Source organism: Lissotriton vulgaris, chromosome 8 (assembly GCF_964263255.1).
Source record: "Lissotriton vulgaris chromosome 8, aLisVul1.2, whole genome shotgun sequence".
In the NCBI taxonomy this organism is placed as follows: Eukaryota; Metazoa; Chordata; class Amphibia; order Caudata; family Salamandridae; genus Lissotriton; species Lissotriton vulgaris.
Genome location: NC_141696.1, coordinates 1,550,677,600 through 1,550,691,818, shown reverse-complemented (window position 1 = coordinate 1,550,691,818; position 14,219 = coordinate 1,550,677,600). Strand labels below are relative to the sequence as shown.

Here is a 14,219-nt window from a genome sequence, read left to right as displayed (position 1 = left end):
GTCGGTCCCAGTCACTCACATTTAGCTGAGTGGAGTGCTGCCTAGCCCGCCGGGGCACCAGGGATGCCCGAACAGTGCAGTAACGACACATGCTCAAACTAACCCTTTAAAATTAAATATATTTACAATGCAGGAAGGTCAGATATCACAGACCTGTATGTGTGAGACCCGCAGCGATAACCTGTTTCCAGCAAACTGGTCCGGTCGATGGCGCATTGTAATGGGAGGTACGGGGGAGGGGGGCATAATGATGAGAGGTAGTTGTGGCACAGGCTGCAAAACTAAACTTCAGAATCCTAAATGACGCCTTCCTCGCTCTGCTGGTGGGGCGCCATGCCCTCTAAGTCCTGTCTCCCTGGCAAAATATGGATAATGTTGTAGTCCTGAGACGCCATGAATTCACATGACGCCTGCGATGGTGATGCATGCCAGCTATAGTCGCTGAGCCCAGCCTATTCACATTTATTAATTCTACACCAGGGCAGACCAGCAATGCACTGCATGGTGTAGAGCAGCCCTGTCACACGCACTGCAGCTGCCAGAGTAGCGTGCTTCTGTGCTTTGCTCAATTAATTACTTTAGCGCGGTCAGCTTTTCCTGCTTGTCACCAACTTCACAAAGCCCTATAAATGTGTGAACTTTTTATTGTAGGGGGGTGGGGATAGGTTGTGGGTTACAAAATCGCGTGTCTCCAAAACTGAAGTACAAATACCAGCCATCATTACTTACTGGTGCTGCATGGTCTCCATGTGCGCCTTTACTTCTGCAGTGTGAACTGTATATATTAATGTTCACGTAAGTCCCAAGGTATAATAACTGTAAACTGACATCACATTCAGAAAGAACAATCCTTGAACCAAGTCAGGAGCTGCAGAACCACTACCTGAATGCTTTAGTATAATAGCTCACCCTTTGTATCATCAGTTGTTCACTGAAGGCGTGGGCACTCCTTCAGACAACACACCAGCAGAGGTCTTTACACTCACTGAGCGTTTTTCTCCATCATCACACACCTACAGTACTTGCTAGGCCAGGCCATTTGTACAACTCTAAATCAGCAGGAAAAGACTGTGCCCAAGACATTAATATTCATGCCTAAACATAACAAGCACGTACATGTTTTAAATCAATGGTGGTAGAGAAGCTGCAGCAATACATTGCAAATTTCCTAATTTCAGAAAAACATGCACAACTAGAAGAACCGCAGCTGCAGGGAAAGTGCACATCGAACCAGATGGATTGGGGAAAGAGGCATGTAACTCACTGGATCGCAGACTGGGGAGGGGTGTCTGCAGCTGCACAGTAAGAAGAAGGGAAAATAAACGAACATGCGGAGAATGACGGATGGGCTATGGGCAGTTCTCCAACATGGTACACAGGGAAAGGTTGTGCCGATGTGCCCTGGTGGTTGAAGTGAACAGGACGTGACTCGCCAACCCATGCAGCTTTTTTCCACGGGTGGCTGTACCTGAGCAGTTGATCCCTTTGCCGCCCTGGCCTGCTATCTAGAGGCGAACCATGTGTCCACAACAACCGGTTCCCTCGGCGCTGAAGAGCGTGCTGCTATTGGAAGAAATGCGAAGAACACCCAGGCGTGCTAGACCTAGCCACTACACTGCCTCTAGGTGCTAGGTGCAGCGCTTAAATGCCACTAACCCCGGGACTTCTAGCTGTTCCTTCCAGTCTGGATCGGAAGGTCGAGTACACACAGCAAGAGAAGAAAGGTCGACTGTGTGCCTGTAATATGCCATGCGCAGGTACGGGGTGGGAGTGATGTCAGCATGGCGTGTACAACTCTCATCAGACCAGCCAACGCTGCTTCCTGGAATTGTGCACCCAAGTCTGACACAGGCTTTCATTTCCAATCCCGTGAAAGGCTCCCAGGCCAAAAGTTGAGTTTCAGGCACTATACCTCACCCTGGCATTACAGCCGTTTTAATGAAAGGTGTTGTGGCATTCGTTGTTGGACGCCAGGCTGATGGGCACGCAGGACAAGGCCAGCACCAGAAGCACCCAGGTGAGGCACAGAGGTGCCTCCGCCATGGCGGCCCGGAGGTTGGGGCGGGGCTGTGGGCCTGGGGTCTCAAGCTGAGCACAGAGCGCCACCGCCTGTCTCCTCCTGCACAGGGTGGCCCTCCAGTATGCCCGGCCCACCCAACGTCCTGTGTCCAGGTCTGCCCTCAGCACCCAGTGCCTCTCAAGGGCATGTTGTGCGCCTCAGCTGCAGATTTCCTGTCCCTGTCTGGGAGCCGAGGTTTGGGACGCAGAGTCCTGGCACCGCTTTGATACTACTACTAAACAAAGAGAGAGTAAGGGTATAGCAGATCACTCTCGTACCCCCAAGGAATGACTACAAAAACAACTGGAGAGTGATAGAACAAACCACACTTATAAGGAAATTATTACACGTGATGAAAAGAGTAGACAGAAGGTGAAGGAAAACCAAAGGAAGGTTTAGTAAGAACCCTCACTCACCACCTAGTGGTGACATGCTTCATCAGACCTAGGTCTTTCCAGTGTGCTACAACGCCTGTTTTGCAGCGGAGCTGGTTGTTGTGAGTGTTGAGGGTGCCAGCGGGAAGAAACCAAAAAGTGCTAAGTGAGTGCAAATTAAAAAGTGCGTAGTTGTGACAGTAAACTATTTTATTCAAGGTCCAACTAGCACTAGTAAAAACAATTTTAAGTGGAAACTTAGGGTAGGTCTCAATAATTAAAGACACCTAGTCCACTGGGTGAAAAAAATGGTCGACATGTTTCTGCTATTGGTGAGCCTAAGTCGCTCAGCTTTCGTCAGGACCAAAGGACAGTGATCCTCCGGTGGTATGCACACACTAAGGTCCACCCAACCGTGAGGAATATTGTGTGAAAAAAGATTTAAAATATTAGGAAAACTGTTCCAAAAATATTGACGGCTTAGAGCCGGTTGTGACCCAGGCAGCCAGTCGCTGGGGTCTGTACCTGTAAGAAAAAAAGTTATGTACCGTTAACATAACATCATTACAATACGTTATTCATAATAGATGAGTAAATCGTGATAAGACTTCACCACAAATGACCACCCGGGTGATAGAAGTAATATCAACGGGGAGTGTCAATGCTTATGCTGAGTGAGGAGTCCTGACAAGTCATGTTGTCAACTTGTTCTTAAAGGATTCCGAACGGTAATTCATAATTATCAGGGTCATGTAAGTCAAATCTTATTTTTATTACTCATCATGAACACCAATCCGTCCCATTACTATTAGTCAGATCCTCAAAAGTAATCGGGAATTAATCAATAAAACATGGCTCTTTTAGCCCAAGGTGCAATCAATTTTTTTAAAGAAACATAGTATGTCCATATCTACTCTTATAAAAGGAGATGATAAAGTGAGTAGGAAATTATTGTCAAGCGGTAGGATCAAGTGAGGAAGGTGGGAATTAGACTCAAACTCACTTTTAGAGGAAGACAAACTCTCCTCATGGGCAAAACGCGGTGGAGGGAAAGCTTCACGTTGCGTTTCTGGGGAGAGACAGTCGTAGTGATTCACATCATTATAGTGGTGGTTAACAACAAATGGTAAAGTGTCTGATATGACAGTGCCCTGCGCACATTATTACACGTTTCTATTTAAGTGCACAAAGTTAGTGTACAACACAAAAACAAAAGCCTGCTGGTAAAGTATCTGATATGCCATTACCCTGCACACTGTAGTATAGGTGTCTATACACGTGCACGAGATTGGAAAATAGTGAAAGAAACAAAGCCTGCAGATGAGCAGCGAATTTTACCCGGTAACTCCGGTATTCAAATGCATTAACCCTGATGTCTTCTGCGCAGCGCCGGTCTTCTCTGAGCAGAGAGGCTGACAGCTTAAATTTAAACTGGCATCAGTAGTTAGTTGTGGATTAAAGCGATAATAGCCAGATATTTTTCGTATATAAGCATGGGCTCTGGAAATAATATACAAAGCACTCACGTTTACGCTGACGACTACCCACTCGGGACCTGAGTTCGTCAACACCGCGGCCCGGAAGAACGCCGAGTCTGCGCAGTGTGGGTTTACAATGTCGATGTCGAGGTCACGTGATGGACACGTGACCTGATGTAAGCTCTGACCGTCATCGTCAGTTAAAGGGGCCCCGTGGTTTCTGATTTACGATTTAATTACGTTATAACAACATGGCATTATTGCAGTAAAGATGTAACAAAATCAGAGTTATTACAAATCACTAGGCAGTATTTACGATCATATAACAAGATCAGTCGCTTCTCTTAATTTACTCGGAAGCGCCCATTTTATGTGAACTGATCGTTTTCGGCGAAGTGATGACTTATTCGTGTCGAAAAAGTAGTTTGTTATTAGGCAGCTCATTGGTGGACCATAGATAATAGAATAGTGAACTGCCTCGTATGAGACTAAAAGCCATGGAGGCTACGGCTGGTGGTGTTTCAAGCAGAGATGGGGAATGGCAGGCTGTTTATCAGTGCAGGAGATCATGCACATGGCGTGACTAAGCTTTGTCACCGGGGTTCGCTACAGAGGGTTCGCATACAATATTTATGTCAGGTATTTTATCTTACTGGGAGTCAGTACACCATGATGACTCCCAGTAAGATTCGTGTGTTACTAGCTCCGTGGGGACTACGGCTGGTAGTGTGTCAAGCGGAGGGAGGCAGTAGGCAGGCTATATCATCAGTACAGGCGGTCATGCACATGACGTAGCTAAGTTCTGTTATTAGGTGTTCAATATCAAATTTGTACTCACAAGTTTAACTGAAAAACTCTGTGAGGGTATTTCATGAAAAAGCTGTTTTAATCAAAGGTGTTGTGGCATTCGTTGTTGGACGCCAGGCTGATGGACACACAGGACACGGCCAGCACCAGAAGCACCCAGGTGAGGCACAGCGGTGCCTCCGCCATGGCGGCCCGGAGGTTGGGGTGGGGCTGTGGGCCTGGGGTCTCAAGCTGAGCACAGAGCGCCACTGCCTGTCTCCTCCTGCACAGGGTGGCCCTCCAGTATGCCCGGCCCACCCAACGTCCTGTGTCCAGGTCTGCCCTCAGCACCCAGTGCCTCTCAAGGGCATGTTGTGCGCCGCAGCTGCAGATTTCCTGTCCCCGTCTGGGAGCCGAGGTTTGGGACGCAGAGTCCTGGCACCGCTTTGATACTGTCACAGTGAGCGAGTGCAAATGAGCAGAATTCCCAAACTCTTGTTTTTGCCGCCCTCTCCCTTCTGCCGCCCTAGGCGCCCGCCTAGTCTGGCCTAATGGTGGAAACGGCCCGTGCTCTGAAGTGGTAAAACAAAACCAGCCAACATTACCCACTGAGACCTGATCGGCGAGAACACGCACATGCGGAAGACAGGCACCACCCAAGTCTGTCTCCGAGATAAAATGAACTTATGTTCCGCTGAAATGCAAAAAGGAGGAATCGTCAAGGAGAAGTGGACGCACTATCTAGTGTAGCCCCAAAAGTGAGAAAAAGACCAGTGGGTTTACTACAATGGAGTATCAAAAGAAAGCACATTATTTTCACATGCAAATAGATTTTTAATACGTTCAGAGCGCATTACATAGCACCAATTACGTTAAACAAGGACACACATTCATTTTGTGAGGCACGGGGATTTGCCCAGAATCACAGGAGGTTTTCCCAATATTCCCGAGACTCGAACCGTGTTCCCCAGGTCCGAGGTCAAGCGCCCTAGCCGTTAGGCCAACTCCTCTCTTCTTACCACTGAATGCAGGAGCAGGTTAACTGAGTCATGCCTTTCGTTGCAGAAGCAGCATGTACTATCTATGTTTGGGTGATGCTACAATGACCCATGCTTATCACATGTGGTGTACTTGTAGGAAGAGAAAATAAACTTAAGCACTTTCCCTCCCTCGATGCTTCGATGCACCAGAAATGCTTTAATATGAACGGGAGGCAGGCGAGCGTGGGTGAAATAAAAGAACCAGCGTTTGTCGGGCGATCCGCCCATCCTGCATAAAGAGAAGACTGCGACCTGTGTACTTTTGAGAAGAGGGAGGAACACTACAAGCTGCTCTACCAAGTCGCACAGATGAGAGAGTGCGTGCCCTGGGAGCAGGCGTGAGCACGAGCAGTAATCCGAGTTGTGGGAGGCTACTTTCCAGGAGGACAGCACCTGGCCACTGCGAGCGCGTTCGCGCGCGCGTGGCCGGCGCAAATCGCCTCCTTCGGCAGAAATGTACGAGGCCAGGTGCTGTCCTCCTCGGAAGCTGAGCCGCTAACTATAGGTCTCTAGCGAGAGCGAGCTTTGCTCACTTCTAGCTGAGACCTAAAAAGGGAGAAAAAAGGAGAAATAAACAGAGAGAAATTCAAGCAGACCAAAGAAAGCAGAACAGGCTGGAAGAGATATAGTTGGGAAGAACAGCAATGGATCCATCGGCTCTCCAATAATTAAGATTTGTATTTATTTGACCTGTGTTAAAAGGACACTTACCTTTACCTTTAATCTGAGGACATTGGAGGTGGAGCCTCAGCCGCTCTCTGGAGCGAAGAATGAGTCTGCAGGGCCAAATCGTAAGGAAAGTTGGAAAGTAGAAGAAAGAATCCTATGAGATCTTTACAGACTTTTTGAAGAAGTTGAGCCTGTATGATAAATGGAGAACAATAAAACATTTAATTACTCAGAAAGCCTTGTAAATGACCCAGGTTACAGTATTAAAACAAACAAAACAGAGACCGAGAAATGAATATGGAGAGTTTCTCAGCCTCACCCTTTTCAACATGTACATGACACTACTCGCCAACATCATCCTCGTCATTTCCTACTCCAATCACACACAAGTCATCTTCTCCCTGACGGACAAAACAACCACCGCCAGAACCAACTTCACAAACTGCATGACCTTGATAGCAGACTGGATGCAAACCAACTGCCTGCAGCTCAACTCTGACAAGACAGAAGTACTGGTCTATGACATCAAGACCTCCCCAATGGACTCTATCTGGTGGCCATCGAAGATAGGACCAAACCCCGCACCCACAGACCACGCAAGTAATCTAGGATCACCCTATTCAGCATGGCGGGTCAATTCAAACGGATGTGCACCTAATGCTTCCACTGCCTACTCATGTTGCGAAAAAATCTTCAAATGGATGCCTCAGAACACATGGAGCAGTATTACAATAAGTGCCCCGGGTGCACAACGGGCGTTTGCGCCCCCTTTGCGCGACCCCGGGGCACTTTGGTATTATAGAAGGGGGTGAGGATGCTTGTGTGTCCCCTCCTATAATACCGATAGCGCTGGCGCACTTAAAGCGCCAGCGCTACCTTCAGAGGGTGTTTCCTCATTTGTATAGGTGCTTGCCCTATGCAAATGAGGGAATTCCTTTGACTGCGCCCGCGCCATATTACAGAAGCGGGCACAGGAGGTGCCCTGACAGTGCGCCATTTAAAAGGTGGCGCACTGTCAGTGCGCCTCCTGACAGCAGCCTCTGCAGTGGCTAAAGGGGGTCCTGTGGAGCCCCAGACATCCCTGTGCAGGCGGGTGCTGTCACTGACTGCACCCACTTGCAAGGGGAGCTCCAGTCCCTTGTAAAAGTGCATGGGGTGCCGCCTGCACTGTGAAAACACGGAGCAGCTGCTCTGTGTTTACACATGAATGCGCTGCCCCCAGGGCAGTGCGCGGTCGCGGCGCCCCCCAGGGGAGCGCATACAACATAATAGGGCGCATTGTGAGTGTTTGCGTCTGACGCACCTTTTAAAAGGTGTGCCGGGCGCAAACAATCACAATGCATAACACGGACCCCGCTCGGATCGTCGTGCAAGCGCCCACCCCCCATAGACTGGACAACTGCAACACTATCCACACCAGAATCTACAAACAACTTCAACAAAGACTCCAGACCCTCCAAAATACAGCTGCAAGACTCCTATTTGAGCTCCCATGTTGCACCCACATCACACCACACCGAATCTTAGGAAGCTTCACTGGCTCCCCATTCCCAAGCGCAGTCAATTTAGACTTCATGCACACAAAGCCCTACACAACATCGTACCGGAATACCAGAACACCAACAGCTCTTTCACCAACCCTCCGAACACCTACGTTCTGCCTCACTCTCACACTTCTCAGCATTAGCGGAGGTCGCTCATTCTCCTACATTGCACCCAAGACATCGAACGACCTCCCTCGACACATCAGAGCCTCCTCTTTCCTTCTTGAGCTGCAAACCTGGCTCTTTGTATATGAATAACTTTGGGGACACAAACCTACACAAGTGCCCAAGTACCTGGATTCCCTCTTGTGTGACAACCCACATTTCACACCCTCTTTTTGCTGAAAAATCCTCTGTTCCATGCACTGTCTGTGTGTTTCAGTAGTGTTTGTGTGTGTGAATGTGTTTAAGAGTGTCTGTACTTCTGTGTGTGTGTGCCTGTCTGCCTTTGAATCTGGCTTAGTCTATCTGTTTCTGCATCTATCTCAGACCCCTGGGGCTGTTAAGACAAGAGCACTCTAGGCTTTGGACTGGAGGCAAGTAATAGTGTTTAACTTTTTTGATAAAAGGGTGTTTGTGGCCTATATCTAGACAAGATAATATTTATTTAGACCATTGGTCTTCAAACAACACAAAAAAATCACTTTTTATACAACTCTAATATCATAAATAATGTATTCAATCGTTATAAAAGCATCTAAAAAATGTCTGCCAGAATCCAGCTAAGATCCTACTCCATTCACATTATTCCTTATTTCCATCATAGCTTGCCACTGTTCGTCTCACTTCTCCGTATAGAACTTTGTTACTGCTGAGGACAGGAGAGGAGGGAGGGGAGAGGTGAAGGGTCCTCAGCCCGGGAGGGGGGGGGGGGGGGGGGGGGGGAGGGGCTTTTGCCTTGAGGGGGTGGGGGGGAGGTGGTGAAGTGTCCTCAGCCCGGGGGGGGGGGGGGGGGGGGTATGCCTTGAAGGGGAGGGGGGGTGAAGGGTCCTCAGCCCGGGGGGGGGGGGGGGGGGGGGGCATGCCTTGGAGGGGGGGTGCAGAGTTCAGGTTGTCTGAAGCGGGGGGGGGGTGGACTGGAGCCTCTACCTGCGCAGACACCTGCTCAGAGCCCTCTCCGGTGAAGATGACAATCCGAGGCCGGAGCTGACGTCCGGGGTCAGAGGGTGAAGGTCACCGCACACATCGAAGATCCTTCCACCCCCCTACAGCTGCTGGAGCCGAGGAAGAGGCCGGAAGTGACGGCATTCACTGCTGGTGCTGTCTCTGCCCTCGACGACTGCAAAAGGAAATCACGAGCCACAGTGCTAAGAGTAACTGAAAGAGACAACGGACTACGGGCTAAACTTAGTGCAATAAAGCCTGAAGGTGAGGGTTTTATTTTACTGGTTAGTAATGAGATGAGGTGAAGATCACCTAAAGTTTCTTTTTCAAATAGCAGCCAAGTTTTAGATTGATGTTTGTTTGTTTAAATATATATATATATATATGTATATATATATATATATATTGTAATGATTTTCAATTAACCAAGCAATAAAATGATATAATAATTAGCAGCCTCATGGGTGTATCGACGGAGACTAGGAGAGCCAAAGGGAGCCTTGTCTGGCTAGGAAGGCGGTTTGGTAATTTTAAAAATCAGCCAAGTTGACCCAGCCTAGATGGACAGGCAAGCGCAGTTTTTGAAAAGAGATTCTAAAACGTTTATTTTGTCAAATTAGCTGTGTCCGTTGTGTGTCCAGTTTGTTATGGAATTCCCCTGATAGTACTAGGAGTAACATACTGATAAGATAGTTATCTATCGATGTGACCATCATTTTGATGGTCTCGATACGACGCCTCCGTGTTGGGAATTTAGGATTCCATCCCTCCAGCAGGGATTCAATTTATTTCAGAGTTAGATTTCTATTATGGTGGAGTGACTCTAGTAAATCTGCATTAAATTCAAGGTGGGCTGCCAGGCTAGACCTGTGGATTTGAAAGGATCGCTAGAGCAGAGGTTGGTCAGACCCATGATTTCCGACTTATCTTTATTGATTTATAGCCAGACACCGAGCATAGTCTTTTATTCTCTCCAGCAAGGAGATGATTGAATGAAAACCGTCTTTAGACATAATCAGGGTGTCATCAGCGTATGCGACCACCTTTACCGTAATTGTGTTAACCCTGATGAGGTGTTTAAGTGCTTTTTTGGCGAGTAGTATGCTACCCTGGGACCCATACAGGATTAGTGGTGAGTTATTATAGTGGAATATGAAAATTGAGAAGTGAACATGTTAATCTGTTATTTTGATTTAAAATGATAGTGGAGGGATAGAAGAGTGAAGGATTGGATTTTTTGTTGTTTTTTTTTGGAGGTCTTAGCAGTAGGAGGAGGCTTTTGGATGAGTAAAAATGGGTTGTGGAGAGGAAGAGTCAGAGGGAAGAGTTTAGAAAGGTTTGGTGTGGGATCGGTATAGTAAAAGAGGTGTCAGATGATGAAAGGAGGGGTAGAGTAATGGAAAGTCTGGAAAAGGTTATTTGGGGGATCATAGTAGTGGCATGGCGTTTGGAATAAATGAGAGAGTGGATGTGGAGGATATATTGATTGATGTATAGGGTGAGAAATAGGTTAGTGCATTGGAAATAGTAGTAGAAACAAGTTAGAGATGAGTCAAAAAGTTGGGTTAGAAGATATATTGAGAGAAGTATACTGTGAAAAATAGGGTAGTGCATTGTATATGCTGAATTAGAAGAAAATTATAAATACATAGATCCATAAGTACATTGAAAGTGTATAGATGCACAAAGTGGGTAGGTATATGTAGATTAAAGATATTGATAGAGATACAGGAACAGAAATAGGGTAGTGCATTGGATCTGCTTTTTAGGGGGAAAGTACCAAACACACAGATCCAAGTACATGGAAGCTAAATAGACGCACAATAGAAGAAGAACATGTAGACCAAAGATGCACCAGATTAACTCTGTTTTTCGTGTTTTATTGTACTTTATCTTTCATTGTTTTTTATAACATAATTATTCTACATGTTTATACAAAGCGATACACAAAGATAGGTACATATTTATAGGGAAAATAAATGATTATATACAGAGGGATATGCTGTAAATCTCTGTTTGCGTATGGTGCTTATGTGGGGAAGAGCCAATTCCTGAGCAGTCCATGAAAGACGGGCATCCCCAACCTATGAAAGCATGCCGTTACCACTAACAACATTATCTTGAACACCCAAGGGCCACTGATGAGGACAACGTGGAGTACTGCAAACTGAAAATATTCCTGCTTGACTTTTCCCCACATGTAATGTTTTTTGAGAGTAGTGTGTCCTTTACGCCGGCCGAATCCCAGGATGCTACCGAGCCACCCCGAGACGCACCCACGGACCCTTCTGCTGCAACGCCTGCAAGTTCACCTGCATCCGGACCAGCACTACTCCTGCACCAACCAAGACCAAGACGAGCAACAACAGCAGCCACCTGAAATGCATCCTGCTCAACACCCGCTCCCTCCACAGACACACCATCGAGCTCTGGAACCTGCTCGACACAACCTCACCAGACGTCACCTTCCTCACGGAAACCTGGATGAACGCCTCTTCAGCGCCCGACATCGCCATCGCCATCCCAGACGGCTACAAGATCATCCGAAGGGACCGCATCAACCAGACCGGAGGAGGCATCGCCATCATCCACAGGAACACCATCCGCATCACGACCAACACCGAGGACACCCTCGCACCCGCCGAGCACCTGCACTTCCAGGTCCACATTAACCCCAAGACCACCCTCAGAGACACCCTCATCTACAGACCCCCGGGACCACGCACACAATTCAGCGAAGACATCACCGCCTTCATCAGCCCGCACGCCCTCCTCTCCGCTGACTACATCCTCCTCGAGGACCTCAACTTCCACCTGGAGAACAACAACGACCGCAACACCACCACCCTGCTGGACAACCTCGCAAACCTGGGACTCAAGCAGCTGGTCACCACCCCCACCCACTACGCCGGACACACACTCGACCCTGTCTTCTCATCCAGCAAGGACATCGCCTTCAGCCACGCCACCGGACTCCACTGGACGGACCACAGTTGCGTCCACTTCAGCTTCAGAAGGACCACGATCCACCACCACCAGCATCAGGTTGCACGCAGAAGCTGGAACAAGATCACAGCCGACCAGCTCACGACCTCCCTGAGCATGAACCCTCCCACCAGAGCAACAAACCCAAGCCAGGCGGCCACCAACCTCACGAAGTGGATCAGCGACTGCGCAGAAGACCTCGCCCCTCTGAAGACCCCGCCTAGCAGACCCGGTAGCAAGGAAGCCCCATGGTTCACCGACGAACTCAAGAGCTCCAAGAAGAACTGCAGAGCCCTCGAGAGAACATGGCGCAGAGACCCAACACCGGACAACATGACTGCCCTCAAGCTCGCCACCCGAAAACACCACCAACTCATCCACGCCACCAAGAAAACTGCATTCAAGGAACGACTGGACAACATTGCACACAACAGCAAGGAACTCTTCAACATCGTTAAAGAGCTCTCCAACCCCAACGCCGGAAACAACGACATCACCCCTTCGCAAGACCTCTGCAACTCCCTCGCCTCCTACTTCCACAACAAGATTGCGGACATACACAACAGCTTCATCACTCAACCAACGCACGCCATGACCGAACCACCGCCCCCTACCACCACCCTCCGCGCCTGGACCCCGATCAGCACCGAAGACACCGTCCGCACGATGAACTCCATCCACTCCGGATCTCCTACCGACCCCTGCCCTCACCACGTCTTCAACAAGGCCGACGCTGTCATCGCACCCCACCTGCAGGACATCATCAACACCTCATTCGACACCGCTACCTTCCCGGAGAGCTGGAAGCACGCCGAACTCAGCGCTCTACTAAAGAAGCCATCAGCCGACCCCACCGACCTCAAGAACTACCGCCCCATCTCGCTGCTCCCGTTTCCTGCTAAAGTCATCGAGAAGACCTCCAACAAGCAGCTGGCCGCCTTCCTCGAGACGAACGGATCCCTCGACCTCTCGCAGTCCGGCTTCCGGCCCAACCACAGCACCGAGACCGCCCTGATCGCAGCCACCGATGACATCCGAGCAGTGCTTGACAACGGAGAAACAGCAGCCCTCATCCTCCTAGACCTCTCCGCGGCCTTCGACACTGTCTGCCACCGTACACTAGTGCAGCGACTCAGCAACGTCGGAATCCAGGAGAAGGCACTGGAGTGGATCATCTCCTTCCTCGCCGGAAGGACACAGAGAGTCCGCCTCCCCCCGTTCAGATCAGAAGCCACCGAAGTCATCTGCGGCGTTCCTCAAGGCTCCTTGCTCAGTCCAACCCTCTTTAACGTCTACATGAGCCCCCTCGCAGACATCGCACGCCAGCACAACCTCAACATCATCTCCTACGCCGACGACACCCAGCTGATTCTCTCCCTCACCAACGACCCCCCCACAGCCAGAGCCAACCTTCATGAAGGGATGAAAGAGGTAGCCGAATGGATGAAGAACAGCCACCTGAAACTGAACTCGGACAAGACGGAAGTCCTCGTCCTGGGATCCTCACCCTCTGCCTGGGATGACTCCTGGTGGCCCCCCGCCCTAGGCAGCGCACCCAAACCAACAGACCACGCACGCAACCTGGGCTTCATCCTGGACTCCTCCCTCTCCATGACCAGACAAGTCAACGCCGTCTCCTCGTCGTGCTTCAACATCCTGCGCATGCTACGTAAGATCTTCCGGTGGATCCCCACCGAGACCAGGAAGACGGTCACCCAGGCCCTCGTCACCAGCCGGCTGGACTACGGCAACTCCCTCTACGCCGGAACCACCGCCAAACTCCAGAAGAGACTCCAGCGGATCCAGAACGCCTCAGCACGACTCATCCTAGACATCCCCCGTTGCAGCCACATATCCGGACACCTGAGAGACCTTCTATGCTCCCAAACGCCAGCTTCGATCGACCGGCCACGCCCTCGCCGCCGTCCCCCGCATCCTAAGAGCCACCACAGGGGGACGGTCCTTCTCCTACCTCGCCGCCAAGACATGGAACTCCCTCCCGACCCACCTCCGCCTGACCCAGGACCACCTCGCCTTCAGGAAGCAACTCAAGACCTGGCTGTTCGAGCAGTAGCGGACCCCCCTCCCCCGGCGCCTTGAGACCCTCTGGGTGAGTAGTGCGCTATATAAATGCTTTGATTGATTGATTGATTAATTCCAAGAACAACATCTAGTCCCCC

The 14,219-nt window shown here is 49.6% G+C and overlaps 1 protein-coding gene across 1 annotated transcript in view; it reads right to left on the bottom strand.

Moving 5' to 3' along the window:
- LOC147700360 (uncharacterized) overlaps nucleotides 1-9,205 on the bottom strand; it is an 87,471-nt gene extending 78,266 nt beyond the window's left edge. Inside the window, exons 1-2 of the mRNA XM_086935737.1 lie at nucleotides 9,040-9,205; nucleotides 6,449-6,597 (exon numbers count right to left, since the gene is read on the bottom strand). The gene's annotated coding sequence lies outside the window, so the exon portion shown is untranslated. The remainder of the gene's footprint in view (nucleotides 1-6,448; nucleotides 6,598-9,039) is intronic.
- Nucleotides 9,206-14,219: the final 5,014 nt, after the last annotated feature.